Source organism: Peromyscus maniculatus, chromosome 2 (assembly GCF_049852395.1).
Source record: "Peromyscus maniculatus bairdii isolate BWxNUB_F1_BW_parent chromosome 2, HU_Pman_BW_mat_3.1, whole genome shotgun sequence".
Classification (NCBI taxonomy): domain Eukaryota; kingdom Metazoa; phylum Chordata; class Mammalia; order Rodentia; family Cricetidae; genus Peromyscus; species Peromyscus maniculatus.
The window spans coordinates 151,510,386-151,534,218 of NC_134853.1; the positions used below are offsets into that span (position 1 = coordinate 151,510,386).

Here is a 23,833-nt window from a genome sequence, read left to right on the forward strand (position 1 = left end):
CCTCAAAACTCCCCACATACATAGATTTCACATCCAACATCTCCCCTCACACAAGCATTTACCCCCAGCTAAAGCCTGGCAGTCTGCATCCCCACTTTTTCAAATAAGCCCCCCCCCCAACACACGCACACATACACACACGCAGTCAAGGCTCCTCATTTCCACCTTTATCTCAAACTTGCAGACAAAGCTTCCTCTAGCGTACCTCCAAAGGTCCCCACAGCTTCTAATACCTTCGCCAGCATGCATGTGCGTGCATCCCCACTTCCCATAGGTTCCCACACTTCCATAGATAGGCAACCCTGCCTGAGCCCTAGCACCTCCCCGGACTTAGCTCTGATTCTAGGCTCAACCCTGGAAAGGCACAGGGACACTCCTACACCTTTCTCCAAACACTCAGCGTGTCTACAACATGCACAGCCTTGCCTAGTCACCGCCCTGACCCATTCGCCCCTTTGAGCTCTCATGTAGCTTTTCAGCTTCCCCGGCACCCCATGACACCCCTGTCACACACCCCGCCTCAGCTCCGTTTCTTCTGCAGCCCTCACTCCCACCAGCCACACATTCCAGCACACCCTCCCCCACCCGGCTCCTTACCCCCAGACAGCCTCGCCTTATTCACACGCACTGCTCTCTGTCTGCTGCCCAAGCCCTCCTCCACTTCCCAGAGCCTCCTCTGCCTGGGGAGCCGTCTCCACCCCTCACTGCCCCCGGGCCTTTCATTCCTGGACAGTGAGGCTGGACATCTGGTTCAAAGCTGCCCCCCAGATCCTGGGCTGTGGACACTCTGGCCTAAGCTTGGGGGGGGGTTTGAGCCCCTTTAGGGGATAGGCAGAACCACTTGGCACCTGGTCGCCCCGGACTCTCAGCCAAGAACTCTTTGAGTACCTAGCTCTGCCTGGGCTCTGGCATGCATGTTGCGGGTAGGGGAAGTTACTCCCACATCTCAGCCCTGCCAGATTTCCCCCCACACCTGAGAAGGACGGGGCTTTGGGGAAGGGGTAGGGAGAGGGCTGGCTTGGAAGCCCCCACAGATCTAGGCTGTGGGGCATGGCCTCCCTGGGAGTCAGTTCCTTTAGTAGATGCATGATTTTAAACGGAATCTCCACCATCTGTTCCACCCCCTAATTACAGATGCACAGAATCCGCCTCAGAGGGCAGCATGAGGGGAGTGATTTAGAGCCTGAGCTGCTTCTGCCTGCTTTAGGGATGGGGAGATGGGGGGGGGCTGTTGGGTATTGCAGCCCCCCCCCAACTCACTTCTGTTTTGAGGGTCCCTGGTATCTCTTGCTGAGAGAAGGCTCATAGAGGGCTTCCCAAGTCCTAAAAGAGGAAGCAGTTATATTGCTGTGGGAGGGGTCCCCAAAACACTGCCCAGCTAAGAAGGTCCCAGCATAGCAAGTCCTAGCTAGGTTGCAGGCTACATTAGGCTCTTAAAAAATTCAGAGGATACATTCTCCTGCCTTCGTGCTCTTGGGAGCCACAGGCACTAGCTTGACCAAGCTGTCTGTTCACCCCGGGGGGTAGCAGGGATTGGGGAGAGAGGGGAGTCACAGCTGAGATGGAGCAGCCAGGTTCTGGCACACCAGACATGGGCAGGCACTCCAAGTGCTACCAGATGTGTTGGTACATAGTGCCCATCCGCCTTGGTACTGCTGGGTATGCCTGACCCCGGCTGGCATTGTGGTCTGTGGGATTGGGTCAGCAGCACCAAGCGGGGAGAGGGTCTGAGGGATGTAGGACCGAACCCCGAGGATGGGCTCATCTTTATCCTTGGGCACGAGGGACCTGGCCCCCCGCTGGCTTGGTCGTGGTGCTGGTGGAGGCTGTAACGCAGCAGCAGCAGCAGCAGCAGCAGCAGTAGGTACACTGCGGTAGACTCCAGAGCATTCACTGCGGGGAGAAAGGGAGAGAGGTTGGGCTGGAGGAATTTTAAAGATCGCTGCAGGCAGGAGGGTCTCGGAACCCTGTGGAGCGGGCAGTCATGCAGAAGTAATCCTATCGCTGCCTGCCTGGAGGAGTGGAGAGGAATTGGGGGGGGGGGCGAGGTTGGGAGGGAGGACAGGCTGTTGCCCCTCTGAACCCTGCCCCAGCCAGCCCCGAAGGGAGCCAGGGACTCCCAAGTCCTTTCCTGAGGACCACCTTGGGTTCACCCTCCCACCGTGGCACGAGCCCCCAGAGGGCCAGTGTCACAGCTGCTGTTCCTCTCTCACCTCCGAGTTTCATAAATAATGCAGCTCAGTGGTGGGAGCCAAGCCTGCCCCTAGTCACCTTGGGTCACACAGTGTGGTACCTCTAGCTAGCAGTCCTGTAGCCGAGGCCCTCTCCCCCCCCCCCCCTAGCCTGCTTCTTTCCTGCTGTGTGAGCCTGAGCCAGAGGCCTAGCCACTCTGGGCTGGGACCTTGGCAGAAGAGTATGGAAGAGCCCAGAACCCCCCCCCCCCCCCGCCCCGTCTTTTTGTCCCACCTCCTGGCTTTCACAGGCTAACTGGCAGCCAGCTCAGCCAATCCACGGTGGAGAAGGATGGCCTGCTCTCCCAAGGCCTCACCTTCTGGCCCCTCCATTTTGCAGATGGAGTAACCGAGTCCAAGGGCGGACAAGATGGTCAAGGCCAGCCAGCAGATGAACCCCCTCCTTCCCACCGCATTCTGCTGTCACTCAGGCTCTTCTCAGCTCAGCTAAGAGCAGGGCCTGGGGGGGGGGGCAGGCGGGGGATGTTTGGGAAAGTGGTTGCGGCTGAGAGGTTGCCATGGCGATACTGCAGGATGCCGAGCAGAAGTGGGGGTCCCACAGGGTCTCTGGGGCCCCCAGCTCTACACCTCTGTGGGCTTCTCTCCCCATCTCCTGTCCCCCCACCCAGATGCCTGTCAGGCGGCTTCGGTGACAGGCTGGGTGGGTGACAGGTGGTGCAGGTGATGGGCTGGGTGGGTGACAAGCCTGGGTGGGTGACAGGTGGTGCGGGTGTGAGGCAGGCAGGTGACAAGCTGGGTGGTGACGGGCTCTGTGGATGACAGGCAGGGGGTGTGGTTGGCGAGGGTGCTGTCTCCTGGCTGGTGGCCTGTTGCGGCCCCCTACCCTCATGTGCGTGCACACACATAGGACACACTGGGCTCAGAGCTTGGGGCTAAGATACTAATGAGGCTTATTACGCATGGAGGGGCAGGTGCCCCGGCTCACTAATGAGAGGCCTTTAACGAGTAGGGGAGACAGCTGGGGGGCCTCCAGGAAATTTGGCTGGCCCTCCTGGTCTGAGGCTCTGGAGGTCCCAACCTGGCCCAAGGAGGTTGGTTTCATCCTCCAGCCACATCTGGATTCCCTCCTTCCCTTCACCTCTGGCCACTTGGATTTATGTGAATATAGTATTAAGCAGTTGGGAGAGCAGTCACTGTGTGTCAGGCACTGGGCCAAGGCGTTTGCCCGCATTGACTCGACTGGATTCAGTATTCCTATGAGGGCTGCAACCCCATTTTACAGATGCAAAGTCCAAGACGGAGAGAAGGTGTGGGAATTCACACAGCCTGTTCCGGTACAGCCGTACATTAATTCAGGTCCTCATAGTCCTGACTCTGACCCCCTCCCTGAGTCTTAGTTTTACTGATCCCCAAAATGGATATAGGAGGGAGAATAATCCTAGGTTTTTAGCACTGACTTGGGTGGCCTCAGTCTCTTTCAGTTAGTTACCTGGGCCACCTCACCCCATGTGGCCCAGTTTCTGTTGACTCCCTTGCTGGCGAGAGGGCGGGGCCTAGTGTGGAAGGGGCTGAGCTGGATGGAGACTACCTACCTGGTCTATCAGAACCACTTCCGGTAGTGTGTTCTGGGGCCCAGAGAGGACTAGAAGCCACTCAAGGTCACACACCCTGGTGAGCTGTAGGGCCTCTGGATCCCAGGTCTTCTTTCGGGCCTGTTGAAAAGGTGGGGCTTGGAGTGGCATGGGGCTGGGGGGCACCTCCTCTTGGGTCTCCCCCCACCGCCTAGTCTTTTCCCTGGAGGTTTGGAGCCCCCCAGCTCTTGGGAGAGTGCAGAGTTGTTGGCCGACTTTTCAGGGCCATGCCCCCTCCCATCCATCCGAGTCCCCAGTGTCGGTTAGGCCCCTCCCTTTGGTACCCGTTGGGGCGGAAACTCCCTGGCAACAGCTGATGGATGGGTTGGGGCCTTGACATTGGCCTGGGGCCACAGCACAACCCTGGAGGGACCAGGCTGGGACTGGGGGACTTGGAGGGGAATTTGAGGGAGAAGAATGAGGCTCATAAATCTTGGGAGTCTCTGGTTCCTCTTCAACCTTAATCTCTCACCAAACCAGCTTTCCAGCTGCTCATCCCATGTTGCTGGGGGTTGAGAGAACCCACCTACCTGCCCACTCTCCTCCCCAAACTCCGATGGAGGCTCACCCCTCTGACGTTGCCCTCGTGGGAAAGAGAGAGGCGCCGCAGCAGCATTGATGGGCAAAATTAAGAGGCCTCTGGATGGGTGGGTAGAGGGGCTTATGATGGGTAGAGAAGAGAGGGCTTCTTTCTCTCAGTTTCCCCAGCCGGTGCTGCTCAGCTCAGTCCAGAAGGAGAGCTGGGACCAAGAGGATTTCACAGATGCGAGACTCATAAATAGTCTTGGCCTGAGAATCCCCCCCCCACCCCAAGTCTTGAGAAGAGAAACAACCCTGTCCTGCATCCCTGAGACCTGGAGGTGAGCCTTAGAACCCAAAGCAGGGTGTGTGCTGAGGTCAGGCTAGGGCGGTGCTTGGTAGCTGGCCTGGGAAAGCAGGCTTCAAGGAGGCCAGAGGAAGGGTGGCGTTAGCCTGCGGGGTGGGGGCTGGGGAGCCATCTTTGGTTGGAAGGCAGGGGGTCTGGCTTTCCCACAGGCCCAGGGCAACTGTAGGCCGGAGTGCTGGGGCCCTCCCAGCTCCCCAGGGAACCCGTTGCTGCTGGGCCTTGGGGACTCAGGCGTCCTGGCGGGTGAGGGCGGGTCTCCAGCAGGCGCCCTGCCAAACCCCGCAGCCTGCTCACCAGGAATCTTGTTGCTGAGAGATGGAAAATCCCGGCTGGGCCTGCAGCTCATCCCTCCCCTCCGGGAGGAGGAGGGACTCAAAGATTCCTTCCTGCAACCCCCCCCCCCATCTGGGGCAGAGCCCTCCTTGGCAGTGGGTGGGGCTGGGGGGCCCAGGACAGGCCTCTAAGGCCCAGTCACATGGCCTGGAGCCCTGCCCAGTCCACAGTGGGCACCAGGGCACTCTGGAGGCCGCATGAGCCTGTTGCGGCAGAGAGGGAGAGAGGTGCCAGGGGCCAGAAGGGGCCTGAGTGGGGGCTGGAGTCTGGCCCTGGCCCCACTGGCTCCCCCAGGGTGGAGGGTGAAGAGTCGGTTCTCTCCTTGGACAGGAAGACGAATGATCCTATTATGGGAGCGTGATTTTATTCCACGTGTCACGGAGTCTGAGATTAACTTGCTCACCAGTCTGTGACAAACCCCTCACACCCAACACGCACACAGACACACACATGCAGAGGTAGAGAGACACACACACACCCACAGCGTCACAAACACAGAGAAGCATCGCTGTGCTACAGCATGGCTCACACAGAGACACACTCATAGCACACACTCAGATACACCAGAGCTTTGGGCCCACAGCTCCAGAATAGTGTGTCCTCCAGAGGAAGGCCACCCGGATCTGCAGATGCAAACAAGCGGCCCGAGAGGTCTCTTGCATCCACCCCTCAGACATGCAGCGTCAAGGATACATGGTACCCCATAGACACAGATAAACTTAGACACAGCAAACCAGACACTGCCACCCAGACAGGCACAGACCAACAGCCACACTCTCAGACAAAGGCCCTGGAGACAGACAGACAAAGACAAGTGCAGACACACGGCTGGCAGGGCTTACACAAGCACGGGCGTGCACACCCGGACGTAGACAAAGACAAATAAATGCCCAGAGGTTTTGCTGTGGACAGATGTGGAGGCACATGCACATCTGGGCCTCTGTCTCAGCCTCCCTGCTTGGGAACACAGTGATCTGGCACCTGAGAGGCTCTGAGGAATCTTCTGCTCCCTGAGCCCCAACCCCTGGCCCCCACCTCTGGCACCAGGCCTGTGGAGAAGCCACCCCAGCCACCCCCTCAGCAGAGCCCTGACACCTCTTCATTTCTGTATTGGTTACGCTCACGGGGACACCGTCTTCCCCTGTACAGTCTTACAGCAGCCCCCTCTTACAGCCTCACCCCCTCAGTCATGTGCCCCCTCCCCTTGTCTTTCTCGGTCATTCCCCTTCCAGCAGGCATGTGCACCTTCGGTCAGGTACATACAACATCCTGTGTGTGTGTATGCACACCTGCACCGTTTCCTCCCTTACACACCAATGCATTCCCGCAGCCTTCATGGCTTTCTCGCACCGAGTCCAGTCAACTCCCCCATTTCCTTGTGTTCTCACACACAGGTTAATTGACAAACGCAACACGCATGCATCCTCACCTCTCACACACGCATGCATGCGCACACACTTCCTGAGCCTCCTTTCACTTCCCGTCCTCTGCCTCTCGCAAACACTCCGGCGGCCAGGAGTGGAGCTGTGCCGCAGATCTGGCCCTCGTGGCATCTGTCGCGGCTCTTCACTGTGTCCTTGGCCTTCCTAGCCTCAGTCTCTCCTCCACTTCCGGCCCCGCATACCATGGCCTTGTATTCTTTTGTCTTTTTTTTTTTTTTTTTTTTCTGTCTAGTCAACAAGTGTATATGGAGCACTCATTCCCGTACTACATATGGCTTGAGCATTGTTTATGGGTGAAGCCCCAGAGAGACTGATAACAAAGACAGCCATAGGCTCCTTTTTCCTTCCAAGTTTTGTGACCAACCTGGCTATTTGCTGCTTCCCTCTTTCTACTAGATTGGAAGGTAAACCTTGATCTTGGCTATCAGGGGATGTGTATGACGTCATAACAGGAACACTGTGGGAAGGGTGTTCTAGCCAGAGGGAACAGCATGTACAAAGCCTGAAGGGAATCTGACTTTGACGTGCTGAGGGAATGGAGTGCAGTTAGAGCAGAGGAGAGCTTTGAAGAGGGTGGAAGGTTGTCCTGCTCAGGGAAGTGAGTTTTGTTCAGTGAGCCATGGAAAGACACAGAAAGGTTTTTGTTTTTTTAATGTAATTTATTTAACCTTTACTTTATGTGCACTTGTGTGAAGGTGTCAGATCCCCTGGAACTGGAGTCTTCAGATGGTTGTGAGCCACCAAGTGGGTGCTGGGAATTGAACCCAGGTCCTCTGGAAGAGCAGCCAGTGCTCTTAACCGCTGAGCCATCGCTCCAGCCCCGACACAGGAAGTCTTTAGCATCAGACTCTGGATTAGATTAGATCATTAGACTGGAAACATGTAGTTGGAAAAGTTTGGATTGTTTGTTTGTTTTGTTTCTGAGACAGGGTCTCACTGCATAGTCCTGGCTGGCCTGGAACTCACAGAGCTCCTCCTGCCTCTGTGTGAGGCACCACACTTGGCCTTGTTTTGAGACAAGGTCTCCCCCTGTAATTCAGGCTATCCCCAGAAGTCACTGTGTAGCCCAGGAACTTGCCATCCCGCTTCAGCCTTCTGGGATTACAGGTGGTTTATCTGGGAGGTCTGAGTGGTACAGACTGGAGGGCTCATCTGGAAGCATGGGCATAGACGGGGAGATTCATGTACAGGCAAGGATCGGTGTGGTTCCAGGTCCAGGGCTGTAAGGCTTCTATGAGCAAGGGCCATCATGGGACCATGGGACAGTGTAGGTGGTGCTGGGCTTGTAGCTAGCGGGTAAATAGTAGCCGCTACAGTCAGGTATCAGCTGGACATGGCGGAGGACATCAGTCAGATGAGATCCACTCAGCACCCAACTGAGTGTTGGGTACCATGCCAGGTACTGGGGTGGACAGTGCCATTGGATAACATTATCAGGCAGACTGTAGGAAGTGCTCTGGCAGGGGTGGAGGTAGAGCAATCCTGATTGCTTGAAGGAGGCAAGCATCGGTACCCTGGTGGGCCGATGGAGCTGGGGGTATGCGGGTAGAATCTGGGCAGGCTGAGGTTGGGGGAGGAGCTTCAGGTAGAACCATTCATTATCTGCCATCAACAGCTGGAGGGCAGGAACTAAGAGGCTGTTGTCCTTCATCCACTGTCGGGGAGGCCACATGGAGATGGAGCTGTAGCGTGGGGTTATGGGAAAGAGGGGTCAGTGTAGAGCTGGGTTTCACTCAAACTCTGAACGTTTGATGGTAACATGAAGTGTGGCCGTTGAGATTCAGCTTCAGGCGCCACCACGTGCTTGCCCTGGCCTCAGTTTCCTCATCTGTGAAATAAGCTGTTACCTTGTGTGGGAGGAAACTCATGTGAGGGTTGGGTGAGCCACCTGGAGTGAACGTCTTTGGCTTGGATTCTGGGCCTCGGTAGGTAGTGCTTTCTTCCCGAGTGTCCTGAGAAAATGAAGTGAGGGTCTCCAGAGAGGGACCTCGGCACCCTGAAGAGAGGCTAGAGCCCAGCCCAGAAGACAGAGGTCTTTCTAAAGCCTGACTCCACCCCTAGAAAGGACCCAAAAGAGAGGGCCTGTGTCCCTCTTCCGTCCTGCCCTAACTTGTGTGGCAGTGGATATGGGCCACGTGCCCAGGAGGACACAGTCTAACCTCCGGCCTGGGCTGTGTCAGGCCCTTCCTCCCATTGATGGGGGAGCAAGGTTCAGGAATACAGTTCATGGAGTCCTTTGGGGGTGAAGAGCCAGGTGAATGCCTTCAGGGAGCTATGTTGTGTGAGGGGTTATGGTGAGGCAAGTGATCCGCCACACAGCCCCTCAGCTGCCCTGGATCCGGTTTGTGAGGGGCCCTTGAAACATCTCACCTGTGAGGTGGGTCTAGTAGAGAATTAATTTCCTGTGCTATTTTAAGTTTGCTGTATTTAATTTGCTGTTTATTTTAATTAATTAACAGAGTTAATCTCTTATTCTAACTTGCCGCCACTAGTTCCTCTTGCCTCTCAGAGAGGTGGAAGGTCTGGCCAGGTGACGCTCTGTGGGAAGAAGGGCTCTGGGGAGCAGGTTTCTCCCTTTACCTTTCCCACCACAGGGTTTCCTTCACAGCCCCTGCTTCTTCCCCCAGGGACTCTTCCCGCCTTTTCTCTCCCTGGTTGGCTTCAGGCCTTGGGCTCTAGTGGTTGTGGCCTTGAGAAGCCTGGCTTGAACCCTTGTCTCTTTCAGTGTTTTGGGGGTTGTGAGTGGGAACTTGCTTGGGGTGGTATTTCAAGACTGTTGGAGAACTTTCGAGGCAAGAGGATGTCAGTTTTTAGGGACAGCTCTCTGCCCTACTGGTGCCCGGATGACACGCTCCTTGTGTGGTCAAGGGTCTAAGTTACCAGCATGACAGCGTGCCTGTGACACATCCATGGATATGACCTCAGTTATCACCGGGAGGGGACAGGATTACCCCGTGGTCAGCATGAAGAAGGTAAAGCCTCTGAGGGGCTGTGGCTCGCCTGAGGTCACACAGCAACTAAGAGAAGCAAGGCCTGGATTTAGGCAGTAACCTGTCTTGGGTGGAAAGGGTTAACAGTGGGAGACCTTTCGGAGATTAGAGTGGGAGGATTAGGCCAGATGTCTGATGAGGCCAGGAAATGGGGTCCACTGGCTTGGGAGGATTTGGGGAGTAGGTCTCCCCTACTCCCTAACCCCACAGTGGCTCCCCCAAGGGTAAGGTTTCTGCCACCTCTCAATTTTCCTGAGCTCTTCACTCGCCTCTTTGGAACTGAGGCGCTCTGTGGCCGACCATAGGAGGCCTTCCATGGCAGGACGGAGCCTTCCTACTTTCATTAAGTACTTTTTCCCCCTGGTGCTGAGAATTGAACCCAGAGCCTCTCCACACGGAGCACGTGCTGTTCCACTGAGCTGCCCCCACATCCTCAGCTTTACTTAGCAAACACTTAGAATTTTACAAGCAAGAGCGGTCGTCTCTGTTGTCCTTGTTTACACTGCCACCCATGGCCTCTATTTTACTTCTCTTTTTGGGAGTTTTCAAGCTAGGATGTCTCTGTATGGCCTGGAACTCTCTCTAGACCAGACTGGCCTTGAACTCAGAGATCTACCTGCCTCTTCCTCCCAAGTGCTGAGGTAAGAGGTGTGTGCCGCCACCACCCAGCTTTTTTTTTTAATTAATTTTTTTTTATTTTATGTGCATTGGTGTTTCGCCTGCATGTATGTTTGTGTGAGGCTGTTGGATCCCCTGGAACTGGAGTTACAGACAGTTGTGAGCTGCCATGTGGGTGCTGGGAATTGAACCTGGGTCCTCTGGAAGAGTAGCCAGTGCTCTTAACCACTGAGCCATCTCTCCAGCCTCCAGTTTTACTTCTTTCAGTTAACTGTGGTCACTTAAGGGTCCAAAACTACTAACTGGAAGATTCCAGAAATAAACAATTCATAAGTTTTTTTTTAATAGTTTATTTTATGTGCATTGGTGTGAAGATGTCAGATCCACTGGAACTCTAGTTACAGACAGTTGTGAGCGGCCATGTGGGTGCTGGGAATTGAACCTGGGTCACTCTGGAAGAGCAGCCAGTGCTCCTAACCCCTGAGCCACCTCTGCAGCCCCTGCTTCAATAAGTTTTAAGTACTTTTGTTACACTTATTATATTGTAAGCATTCAACTATATTGTTGCTAATCTCTTAGGGTGAGTGATTGACAAACTAACTAAACTTGAAAACATTGTATCCGTAGGGGTTACAGTTTGCCAGTCTCAGGCATTCACCCGGGCAAGTCTTGATAACTTACCTCCCAGATGAGGGGGGCTCCTATATCACAGAAGCAGGGCTTCGAGAGCTACAGAGCTTGCCCAAGGTCCTACAGAGCTGGTACTTTTGAACTTGGGATGCTGGGACAAGATCTCTTATTTTGAACCACCAGGTTCTCTCCACCCCTCCACTTCACCATGGTGCTTTAAGGTAGAGGTGGGAGCCCTGGACTCACAGGAGAAAAGGTATCTTTGGGGAGCCTCCTGTCTGGGTTAAGAGGCAGACTCTTCACCAACTCAAATATTTGAAAGGGCAGAGAGAGTCTGCAAATCAAGGCGGTGGATGTGTGTGGGGATGGACAGACGGACGGACAGATACAGATAGCACCAGGTGTCCCTGGCTAGGGATCCTTTTTGGACATGGCCCCAGGCCCCATGGCTACCATGGTGACTCCTGGAAGGGGCCATGGGAGATTGGTTGGCCTCAGAAAGCTCCTGGTCCCACTGGAGGAATGACGTTGGTGTGTGTGAATGGTTCGCAAGGGTTGTGTCACACAGTAAGAGAAAAAGAAAAATCTCAAACGCCATGATGTAGTTGAGAGTTTAGATTTGGATCCTGTGTCTGCAGTTACTTGACGCCTCTTTGAGCCTCAGTTTCCTCATTTGTCAAGAGAACGTGATTACAGGACTGATGTTTTAGGGTTTTATTAAGCTCAGTGAGGTCAAATACAAAGGGTTTGAGGTCCAAAGCACAAAGGTCAGCGAGTGTCCAATGTTGATGTTCAGCTCCAGCTCCGGAGGGTCCCACCCCAGAGCACAGAAGGTGGGAAGAGCTGGGGAGGGCATGGGTGTGTGCGCGCTGTGGCAGACCTAGTGCTGGAGTCAGACTGCTGGTCTCAAGTCACATTCATATGGCTAGAGAGATGGCTCAGGGGTTAAGAGTCTTCGAGAACACTTGTGCCTTTTCCAGAGGACCCAAGTTCAGTTCACAGCCCATGTGTCGGGCAGCTCACAGTCATCTATAACACCAGATCCAGGGGATCCAACACCACCTTCTGGCCTCTGAAGGCATCCACACATAGAACACACACATACACAGAAATCAAACCAAAATCTTCAGCTCCCACTCATGGTGCATGGTCTCGACTGTCAGAAAAGTGGATGCAATAGTAACTCTCCCCACCTTATAGGGTGTGGTGAGGATTTAGTTAATTTATTTAACGAGTAACACAAAGAGCCTGCTGGGTACCAGACAAGTTTCCAACCACTAGAGATAGTAAGGGACTGAACATTGTAGCTGTCTTCTTTCCATCATAATCTGGAAAGAAGTGTGTGTAGGGGGGCTGTTCAGAAAGGAAGAACTGAGCAGGCTGAGGCTCTCTGGATGGAGATGAGCAACACAATAAAATGTCATGATGTGGGCTGGTGTTCCCTGAGTGCTTAGTGTCAAGTGTGTGTTCAGAAGGCAGAGCATGTATTCTCCTCATTTTGCAGGTAGGAAATGAGTTCCGAGAGGTACAGTTACATCCCTCAAACACAGCCAATCAGAAAATCTCTCTCTCTCTCTCTCTCTCTCTCTCTCTCTCTCTCTCTCTCTCTCTCTTTCTCTCTCTCTCTCTCTCACACACACACACACACACACACACACACACACACACACACACGGAAAAAATAAAGGAAAAAGAGAAAGCTAGCTAGTAGGATGGGGCTGCCCCTTCCTTCCTTCCTTCCTTCCTTCCTTCCTTCCTTCCTTCCTTCCTTCCTTCCTTCCTTCCTTCCTGTCTTTTTACATAGCCCTGGCTGTCCTGGAATTCACTATGTAGACCAGGCTGGCCTTGAACTCACAGAAACTTCCTTGCCTCTGCCTCCTGAGTGCTGGGATTAAAGGTGTGTTTTTCTTTTTTTCTTTTTTTGGTTTTTTTGAGACAGGGTTCCTCTGTGTAGCTTTTGGAGCCTTTCCTGGAACTCACTCTGTAGCTCAGGCTGGTCTCGAACTCACAGAGATCCGCACCTCTGTCTCCTGAGTGCTGGGATTAAAAGCATATGCCACCGCCACCGCCCGGCTTGGGGCTACATTTCTTAATCAAAAAGATTCAAACTAGTTGGGGGCTGGGGTCGGGGGTGTTGATCCAGCAGATGAAGGAGGACGCCCTGGTCAGGAGAGGGACAGGGATGGCAAAGAAGGGACAGAAGAGGACAAGGCCTGTGTGTGCATGCATGTGTGCGTGCACAGGCATGCTCATGCTCAAACACAGAAAAAGGAGAGTAGGGGAAGAGACAGAGTGATTTGTTGTGCAGCTCAGGCTGGCCTCCAATTTGAACTTGCTGCAGGTAAAGGAAGTGGAACCTGGCTAGAATGCTCCCACACATGAGTCTTGAGAGATAGGTGAGCTGGAAGAGATGGGGGCCCAGGACATTCTAGGCAGGGCTCAAGCACTGGCCCCAAGGGGAGAGTGAGTGGTGTAGCTTACTTAGAGCTGAGAAATGGGAGGAAGTGGCCCAGTGGAGGAGAGTTGGGAGGCTGGTGGCCTCAGGGGCATGTGATGGGTGACAGTAATATGAGGCTTAGCTAATCCCAGGAAAGGAAATAGAACACAGTCATTAGCAGGGCAGACTCTGGAGTCACAGCCTAACCAAGCTGCTTCCTCCCCATTTTTTTAAGCACCTGACCCTAGGCTGAGACAATCCGTGAGCAGGATGGTGCCTGGAACATAGTCCAGACGTGACTCGTTCATTCATTCCTCAACTAACAATGCATATTTGGTGTTAGACTGTTCTAGGACACAAAGCAGTGAACAGAATTGATGTATTAAAAAACAAAACAAAACACTCTACCCTCAAGCAAATTTACACAGAGTAAAATAATTCACACAAAGGCAGGTAGAATGTATGGATTATTAGCTGGCTAGGCATGGTGGTATATGTCTGTAACCCTAGGGTGGCTAAGGCAAGAGAGTCATGAGTTTAAGGACAACCTGACTACATAGTAAGATCCTGTCTCCAAAATAAACAAGAGCAAATGTGTGTGTGTGCGCACACACGCACACATGGGAAGGGGAGGGAGGGAGGGAGAGAGAGAGAGAGAGAGAGAGAGAGAGAGAGAGAGAGGTTTGTTAGATGGTTATTAGAAGTACCAAGCAGGCAAACAGGGTGGGCTTAGAGAGTACACGATTGCAAGAGTGCCCTGGATGTAGGTTTTTATTTTTTTGGAAACAAAGGTCTCACTGTGTTGGCCAGGCTGCTGTGGGACTCCTGGCCACCCTCCTGACTCAGCATCCCGAGTATCCAGAAGTCAGGGCGCACAGCACCTCTCTGGGCACAGATAATTTGAAATAAACTTAGAGATAGAGGCTGTGGTGACTATTTGGAATTTTTGTAAATTTTAGCAGAACACACACACACACACACACACATAGTCTACAAGCAGTCTAGTCTTTGTGAAGCTCATGTGAGGTGCAGATACTGCTGTGCCCATCTTCAGATGAGGACACTGACACTCAAAGCAGACTTGGAGACTCCGTCCCGACTTTGAGGGTGGTGCTATGCCCTTGACTCCCGGGGAGTCGCTGTGGCGAGGGGACAGATAAGAGTGGAGAGGACAAGTGAGACCTCAGGTAAGCCAGTGTCCAGACACGGAGCCAAGCCGCATAGTTAGAGCAGTGGCCTACTTCCTGGAGCCAGCCGTGTGGTCAGTACGCCTCAGCCCGGTCTGGTTGAGGAGAACTGAGAGTGACTGGACCTAGGAATCACCCCAAGGGCAGAGCGGGGGCACCCGGCTAGGCCTGAAGCATTGGGTGACAGGCCAGCAGGGCAGGAACTGTCCCAACCTGAGCGAGCCTGTGGGTGGCACGCAGGCAGCTGGAAAGGAAGAAATCAGCCCACCGACCAGAGGAGAGGGAAGGGTGAGGTGACCAGCGGGCCCCAGCGGGCTGCGAAGGCCACCGGATGTCAACCTGGAGACCTTGGCCTTGAGATGTCGGCAGCAGCAAGGCAAAGACATGGTGTCATGAGAGTGGGATCTGAGTAAGACATCAGGCACAAGCCAGGCGGTGGTGGCCCACGCCTGTAATCCCAGCACTCAGGAGGCAGAGGCAGGCGGATCTCTGTGAGTTCGAGGCCAGCCTGGGCTACAGAGCGAGATCCAGGATAGGCTCCAAAGCTACACAGAGAAACCCTGTCTTGAATAAAACAAAACAAAAAAATAAAAACAAAAGATATCTGGCAGAAGGTAGAGGGGGTTCCTTGACGGTGATGGGGTGGGAAGCCCACTGAAGAACCTCCACAGCTGATCCTGAGGAGGGATGAGGTCAGGCCAGGCAGATAGATTGGTAGAAGGAATGAGACCTGAGGTCTGACACGTTTGGACACTGGTCCTTCCTAGTGCTGGTCACTTCTTTTCTTCTATGTACCTCTGTTTTCCCATTTAGATTTTTAACTTTTGGGGCTAAGGATCCATTCTGAGAAGATGACAGCGCCAGGACCTTCTCTCCAGATAAATATAAGAATGGTTTGGTCAACAGTTTGTGAGGCTATAAACCTGACAAAATCCAATTTTGAATTTAGCTGGAGGCTCAGTGTAAGCACCAACAGCACCCGGCAATAAGTGCTCACTCTGCACCGGGCGCTGCGAGATGGGTCCTGTCTCACAGTCTTGTTAAAGCTGTGCAACAACCATAAGAAACCCATACCACTGAATGTGCTCTGTTTTGTGGATGCGGAAACTGAGGAGGCCTAGAGAGGCTGAGTGATCGGCTCAGAGTCACAGCTGGAAAGACTTTGTCAACCTGGCCATTGGGGTTAGCCCAGCATTCTCAGACCAAGGAGAGAGGAACGGCAGAGACAGGCCCGGCCTGGGAGGACTTTTAAAGAAAGCCATGAAGAAGCCAGAGCTGGAGGTAGGGAAAAGGGCCTGCTTAGCCCTGAGGTGTCAGGCATCAGGTGATCCAAGGTGAGGGTGGAGAATGAAGATTTCATTTAGAGCTCCCTGGCCTTCTAGGATCCTACTGCTAATGGACCCGCACTGGAGTCTGCCGGGAAAGGGTGGTGTGTGGGCTACTCTAACTTCATGACCTGATTATGTGCAGTGCCTGGCAGAGAAGGGCTTATCCCTGACCCTTTGACTCAGCCTCCAGTGCTTTCTCTGGAATCTACCCTCCCTCCCTGTCCCAAGGCCACCGAGAAGGGCCAACGGGCCTTGGACTCTCCAGGGGAATGCCGGAATGGAGAGAGTCTTTCCATTCCAGAGAAGAGGCCTGGGGTCCATCGGATGAGATTACAGTAGCATCTGGAACCCACGCTGCTTGGGACCCATGTTAGGGTCTCATCAGGCTCCATCAGAAGCACAGCAGGAAGAGACAGAGATCAGACGAGGCCACTGGCTGAGGCTGAAATCTAGATTTATGAGGAATTGAACTTGGTTGTCTAGAATAGGTCTTTTTGTAAAGAGGCAGATAATAAAAAATTTTAAGGCTTTGTAGGCCATTCATTCTCTGTTGTGATACCTTGAAAGTAGTCTCAGATATTGCATAAACAGGCGACCTGGCTAGGTTCCAGTCAAACTTCAATTATGAAATAGACAACAGGCTGGACTTGGCCCATGGCCTGTAATTTGCCAGCTCCTGGTGAAAAGCCTTATTCTTTCTGAAGGGTGTGCAGATTTTAAACCAATATTAGTGATCTCTAAGCAAACAGACTTGGTGTATCGGGCAGGTTGACTTAGAATGTGATCTAACCATCTGGAATTAGTGAGTAGAAACTGGACTAGGGCCAAGTGTGAGCACATCCCGGCACCGGGGAAGTCAAGGCAGGAGCATGTTGAGTTTGAGGCTAGCCTGGGCTACAGAATACAGTCATGTCTCAAAAAGAAGCAGTGGTAACACCTAGATCGTGGCTGAAAATAGTTACAAATCTCTGACTTTGCCAGGCGGTAGTGGCGCACAACTTTAATCCCAGCACTCGGGACGCAGAGGCAGGCGGATCTCTGTGAGTTCGAGGCCAGCCTGGGCTACAGGGAGAGTTCCAGGATAGCTAAGGCTACACAGAGAAAACCCTGTCTCAAACCAAATACAACAATAACAAAAAATCTCTGGCTTTGCCTAAATTCACAGAAAGCTGAGATGGGGGAGCATGGGGCATTGAGATTTAGACCCATGTGTAGGGCTGTGGTCTGGATATGGGGAAGTGGGTGAGCGACAGCCACAGATATTGATCTGCAGTTGGCAGAGTTTTGGTCGTAAGCCAGAGCATCATCTGATCTGGAATAGTGTGGTGTACTAAAGCACAGAGGAAGTAATATATGTAATTAAAAATTTTCTAATACCTTTCTTTCTTTCTTTTTTTAATTGAGACAGGGTCTTACTGTACAGCTCTGGCTGGTTCTGGGGATTAAAGGCGTGTGCCATGCCTAATACTCACTTTTTTTTATTTTTAAGACCAAGTGTCTGTATGGCAAAGGAGGCTGGGAACTCACTATGTAGCCCAAGCTTGCCTCATCTCAAACTCAAGACCCTCTCTTAGACTCATGCTGGAATTACAGGCATGTGCCACCAGACTGGGGCTTCTAATACATTCACCAAAGGAAAAAAAAAAGAAGCAAAATCCATTTAATAACGTATCTTATCTAACTCAGCAAATCAAAGATAGGATCGTCTCAACATATAATCATTATAAAACTACTGAGATATTTTCCTTTTTTAGGGTAAGACTTAAGTATCTGCTGTGTATTTTCCACTTAACAGCATTTCCCACTTCACGCTAACGGTGTTCTCAATGCCCAGAAGCCACATGTGGCACCTGGCTAATAGGGCAGCATGGATTTAGAAGCAGCCTTTCCTTTGGGACTAGGGTCCAGGAGTCACGAGCCAGAATAATCTGGAATACATAGGGTTGAAGTGCTAGGTTACACCCTTGACCAGCTTGAACTGGTATAGACTGGCCCAGCAGGAGACAGCACCTGGGTGGTGGGTTGAGGAGAAAGGATTCCCTCCCTCAGAATTCTGAGGAGCTGGCCTCAGGTGGAACCTCCGTGGTGGCTCCAGCTCCTCAGGACATTCGCCATCACCTCTGAGCACCAGCCTAAGCTCTTCCCAATGTCACCTCTGACTCTGGAGTCTGTTCTGGCCTGGCGGGGGGGGGGGGGGGGGGGGGGGCAGGGCAGGGTGGCAGCTGGACCCTTGGAGCAGAAGCTCTGCCCCTCTAAGCCAGCTGCTGCCAGCCTTCCTGGGCTGACTCTATGGAAACAGGGGACCCGGAGACAGAAATAAACTGCCAGGTTTCCGGGGCGGAGGGGAGGGGTTATGTGACTGCCAACCTTTGTGTTCCCTTGCTGGGGGGGGGATGTGGAGGGAGCAGGAAGCAGCTCTAGACTCTGTCACAGGATGCCCCCCCCCCCACGTGTCATCTCCCTTCACATCTCCATACCCCTTACCTCTGAGGCTGGGTTGAGTCTAGAATTTGACAAATTAGTGAACTACGGGGCCCTAGTAGTCTGAGATGAGCGTTTGAGAGCAGTGTGCAGTCTTTGGGGCTGTTGGACAGTTGGGTACCCATTTTTAGACACTATCCTGGGGACCCCCTAGCTGTCCCATAGTAGGTGTTGAATAGATTCAGAGGGCTGCATGGGGTGCTAAAGAGCTGGAAGATTGTATTGGGGACCTCCTCTGCCGCTAGTCAAAAGCAACTGAGTGATTCCCACCTCTGTTTCAGGTTTGTCTTGGGTCAGTCATTACCTCTTACTCTGAAGCCAGTTTGTCTGACTTTGGGCTGGGCCATTGTCTAACCTTTGGCAGGTCACTTAGCCGAGCCTCGGTTTCCTCCGGAGCAAAAACACTGTATCTTTATTGGGACCTTAATGGAGTTAATTCATTCTGATAATGCAGAGCCAGTGTGCACGCCGTTGGCCACCAACATTGAGTAGGCGCTAGATGCAAATGTATTGTATGAAAATACATTGTTCTGGTGTGGGGAACTTTTCCTCTGAAAAGGGGGCTTTTAAATCCCGCTCACTCTGTAAATGTTAAAACTAAGCCCCCCCACCCCTCACCCCCAAGAAAAAGAAAAGTGTTTTGCCCGGGGAAAGGCGCACAGCAAAGTGAATATGGTACCCTCCAAATAAAGCCAGATAGCTCATCCCAACTTACAGGTAAGGAAATCGAGGCCGGTGATTGGCCACTGGTGCTCGGTGGCGCTATCCAGTGAGGCCTGAGTCCGCCGCTGGGGAGGGAGTGCCCCGGCCGCCGGCGCTCACCGGAGGAGGGGCGTGCAGGTAGCGGGCGCCCTGGAGGCACCGCCCGTGCAAGGCGCTATTAGTAATCCCGTCGCTCGGCCCGCAGAGCCAAGCAAGTCGGGCCGGCTGTCTCCGGGGGCCCTCCCCAGCCCGGAGCCGGATCGAGGCTGCCCTCCTCTCCCCTTCCACGTGTCCCTCCTCCGCGGGCAGCCGAGGGCCTGGGCTAGCGGGCCGGGGGCCAGGAAAAAAGCCGAAAACACCGCGGCCGGGCCGCTCCCCTTCCCGCTCAAAATAGCCCCCAGCCGGGGCCGCCACGCATTCCGCCGGGCCCCCGGGGCGCGGGAAGGGGTGGCGGGCCGGGCTACGTGGCCGGCCGGCCGGCCGAGTGGGACAGGGTGGGGGCGAGGGCGGGCCCCGCGGTCGGCCGGCCGGCATGTGGCTCTCCTTCGGGGAGCCTTGGCAGCCTGGGCTGCGCGCTGCGCCCGGATGATGGAGAGCTTCTGGAATTTCCTGCAGCTGGAGAGCGCGGCCGGCCGGGGGAGCCGGCCCAGCGCAGCTCGGGAAGGGGCGCCGAGCCGCCCGACCCCCGGACGCGTCTCCGCCGCTCCGGTGGTTGTGGCCGATTTCCCCGCCCGGTCCCGGACCTCCCCCGGGCGAGGCAGGAGGCTCCCCTCCCCCGCCGCTCCTTCGGGGCTGGCGGGGGTCCAGGCCCGCCCTTCCCGGCCTGGGCGGCGGACAGGGGCCAGGTGCAGGCGACGCCCCTCCCCCAGCCGCCTGGTTTCCCTCTCGGCCCGTCACCTCTGCAAGAGTCACCAGCCCTGCGGCCTCCTGGGGAGGGGGCGGGGGCGCAGGCGCAGGCACCGGGGCCGGCCAGGTAGCTCGAGGGGCAGCGGCGGGAAAACTCGGGAGCGGATCCCTCCGGCCGCCAGCCCCGCGCCTCCTGCTCGAGCTGAGCCGTCGAAGGGCTCCCCTGTAGGAGGGAGGCGAGGCAGTCCTCTCTCGGCCTCCCCCCCCCTCCTCTCGCAACGACCGAGCCAGTGGGCGGCGGACCGCTGGAAACATCCTGGATCGTTTCCCCAGCGCCCGCAGCAGCTTGCTTTGAGGGGCCACTCTGAACCTTGCAGGTCAGAGAGTCCAGGAAAAGGGACCCCGGAGGGAGGGCCTCCCTTTGGCCGGAGCCCTGAAATCCAGGGGAGTTGGTAAGTGACCTCTCAGGGCTCACTCTGGGCACTGATGGGGAGGGGGGGGAGGGTTAAGGGATCGTTTTCCCACAACTTTGCCTAATTCCAGCACCGTTGGGTTGAGCTCTGTAGATGGAGACGGATGAACCGTTTGGCCACTCCCAGCCCAAGGCCCCGGTTCAGTTACAATTCCCGCCCCCACGGAGCTCACCGCGTTAAAGCGGAGCAGCCGTGGTAGGCCGGCTGGCTCTCTTCTGTATCTAGTGCACTCACTGTTCGGTGACCCTGGGAAAGTCTCGTCACTCCTGAGTTTTCTTTTCTCTCAGAAAAACTAGACGATAGTAGGCAGGCCTGGGCCTTGTGGAGCTTGCAGTTGGCACTTGCGAATTAGTGTGATGCCTACCCATAGTAAGCACACCTGAGTAACATGCAGTCCGGCTCAGGAGAGTAGAGGCCACCCCTAAAGCATTGTTAGTCCCACCTTCCCTCCACCGGACCTGTGAAATGTGGCTTCCCAAGGTAAGCAGTGCCTCTTGGGAAGGATGGGAAGGGAAAGATTGGCTTTATTGAGTGTTCATTTATTCATTAAACTCACGCTTTCTGTTGTTGGTCTCAGCTCGCTCTACGCTGGGGCAAGAGGACCTTTAGAGTGCTGGGAGCTGAGTTCTGGCCACTATGCTTGAAATTAAAGCCCTTCCCCAAGTATGGACTGGAAACTGATGCCCTAGGAGGGGGCTGGTCTCCTCCGGATGCTCCCACTGTTCCGCTGGGGGATGGGGCTGGCAGAACACAAAGCTTGGCTTCTCCAGGTGTAGGGCCCAGGCAGGCTTAAGGTCAGTGGGATTCTTCCTTTGGGGCTCCTGGCTCACTTTACTCGGCCACGGCCAGATGTGCAGATTCAAATTCAAATTCCCCTAGGCTCCACTTCAGCCCAGGAAGTACACCTGGGCCTGTGTTGTTCCCACCCTCTCCCCACCCCCACCTTCCCCAGGTCTGTTTTCGGTTTGCTTGGCCTTCCTTGCCCACTGGGAAAGACGAGGGTACTGGGGGGGGGGGGTTCGAGATTCATTTCAATAGGCCCCGATGGTGCATGGCTTTAATCCTAGCACTTGGGAGGCAGAGGCGGGTGGATCTCTGTGAGTTTGAAGCCAGCCAGGGCTACACAGTGAGACCCTGCCTCAAAACAACAGCAAAAAAACATGCCATTCAACTGTAAACTCGAGGCCTACCTCTGTGAACCCCGCTTTGCCTTTCTGCAAAAACTACTTAGGAAAGGCCAGAGATGGAGCAGATTCTTCAGGTGCTTGCCTCGGGCCCAAAGCCTTGCTTGCATTTAACCCCCAACACCACCAGGTATTATGTATGTGGCTGTATATACCTTGAATACCTCATCATCATCCTAGAGGCATCCTGGCAGAGATCTACTTAAATAATACAAGACAGGGATGCCTTGGCACTCAAGGGATTTTGCTTTGAAGACAGGTAGAGGGAACAGAGAAAGCATCTTTGGGCTCTGGTAGTGCCCTGGGATCCCGGACACAAAGTTCAGGAACTTGCCCCATGTCTGGAGCCCGGCACAGCCCACTCTGCCCAGCACACAGGGGCAGCCTGTTCTGCAGAAGCAGAAAGTGTTGGAGCCTGTGGTAAGGAGTAGGCAGCAGGCTGTAAAACAGGTCCCACTGGAAGGTAACAATGCTTGTATCCGGCTAGTTTCTCTCATGCCCGTAGAGGGCTCACAGAAATGGACTGAATGAAAGAAAAAAAAAAGCTGCGACCAGCAGCTAGGCTGTGTGACTTGGAGCGGGTGATTTCTCCTCAGAGTCTCTGTTCCTTTCTGCCTGACACAGAGGCTGGATTAGTGACTCCCTCAGGCACCTTCTAGCTCTGACAGGCTCCAAGCCTGTGTTGACTGATGTATCCTAGGAGATAGCACACAGAGAACCAAGTCGGCTGGGAGATCCCTGTCAAGGTATCCCCCCACCCCACCCCCCCAGAAAGCCAGAGTGCCTTCCTTGCTGAAACACACCCTTCAGGGATTCTGACGGAAATCGTGGTGGGTGGAGGGGGCATGTCACCCAAATGAGAAGTGTTGCTGACTCCCAGGGTTCCTGGTATCTGAAGAGAGGCCTGTGCTCAAGAATGAGGGCTTGTGTCAGGCAGGGCTGTGAGGCCGCATGCTTCGAGAGGAAAGGAATGTGTGTGTCAGGGACCAGTCAGCCTCTAGGGATGGGGTGCTGGGCATGGGGCTGCTAACTTGTGGATGTGTGCCCAAGAGTCATCACAGCGCGCCAGTGGATTGGGGTGTGCTCTAGACAAGGAGGCTGGCCGTGGGGAGGAGGGAAAACGGGGTGGAGGAGTTGGCTTTGAGTCAGTGCTGGACAGCCTCGTGGGTAGGAGAGTTTAGCCTGTGCCTAGGTTTGTCTCCTTGGTGGTGGGAGTTGAGCTGAAGGACACTATTCTGACTCGCAGGCTATGTTCTATTGTGAGGGTTCCTGTGTGGGGCTGTTGTCTAGGTTTCCTGAGCAGTGAGTTATCTGGAAGGTGTATCAGTGGAGGTCTGTGTTGTAAGTAGGCAGCCCCTGGTCGTTTGGGATGCTGTCTGTCCGGGCCTATTGATTGGTATTTTTCAGGCTGCCAATCAGTCCTGGTCATGTTCTCTTCTAGTCCCCACCTAGAGGGAGACCCCAACACTGGGTGAAGAGAGGCGGGAAGTCTGCCTTTTCTAGTGCTTGTGCAGGTAACAGGCAGCCGCTAGGCCGCTCACTCCCAGGAATTTTACCACGGTGCCTAAGTCAGGAACAGGCGTGAATTGACCTTTTAACCCCTTCCCCACCACGGGATTAGATTCTGTTTCCTGTTCAATCTCCTCCAGAACCAGTTCCATCCCGACTCACCTCCCACCCCAACAGTGGATAAGCAACCCCATCCATCGTTTTTTTTTTTCCTCCCCCTACCCTTATCAGGCCTTGGGGGGGCCCGAGGGCCAGGCTGGTGCAGGGTCTGGCAGGAGCTGAGGGCCCAGGCGGGAGTGATAAATATTGAAGAGGAGGGATTTCGGTGTGGGCTGGAGCAGCTGCAGTGGTTCGAGTGTCACACTATCTCTCCCCAGGTTTACTGACCCATTTCCATTCACGCGGCTGCCGGTTCCCTAGCAACGGCAACAGTCCCCCCAGAACAGGCGGCGTGTGTGTCTGCCATTAACGACTACTGCAACTGTGTCAAGGTTACCCCGCTCCCTGCAAACCCACCCCGGCGGGTTTGTTTTCTGCCAGCGCCTGGCACACACCATGCCAGCCCAGGCAGGGGGGAGAGAAGAGGGCTGGGGGCCAGCCTTAGGGGTTTGGGTGGGGGGTGGGGGTGAGGAGGAGCCGCTTTCCCAATCCAGTGGGAGCCCAACTTGGACAGAGTCCGAAGCCGCCGCTGCCGCGCCCCCCCCCACATTTGCGGGTGGAATTCCTGAGCCTGAGGGGAGCAGGGGGTGGAGCTGTCCCTCAGCCCTGACCCCCGAGATTCCAGAGCCTGGGGGGAGGGGTGTAAGGCCAAGGGCCTCCGGGAACCCTGCCCGGTCTGACCCCACCTGGCTGGTTGTCCTGCGCGCTGGCTTCCTCTCACTTGGGAGGCAGCTCAGGGCCCCTGTTGCCCGTGGCTCTTTGTCCCAGCCTCTGTGCCTGGTCTTCTCCCCAGGGCTGGGTTGTA

General features: G+C 54.6%; 1 protein-coding gene across 6 annotated transcripts in view; it reads left to right on the top strand.

Annotated features, from left to right (window-relative positions):
* The window catches only part of Ahdc1 (AT-hook DNA binding motif containing 1), a 66,764-nt gene that overhangs the window by 8,792 nt on the left and 34,139 nt on the right, over positions 1-23,833 (top strand). The window contains exon 1 of one of the 6 annotated variants that reach the window (XM_076565333.1): positions 3,982-4,683. The exons of 3 other annotated variants lie outside the window; for them this stretch is intronic. The gene's annotated coding sequence lies outside the window, so the exon portion shown is untranslated. Of the gene's footprint in view, positions 1-3,981; positions 4,684-19,392; positions 20,156-20,200; positions 20,657-23,833 lie in introns of those variants that run through there. 2 more of the 6 variants (XM_076565332.1, XM_076565334.1) reach the window with 2 other exon arrangements.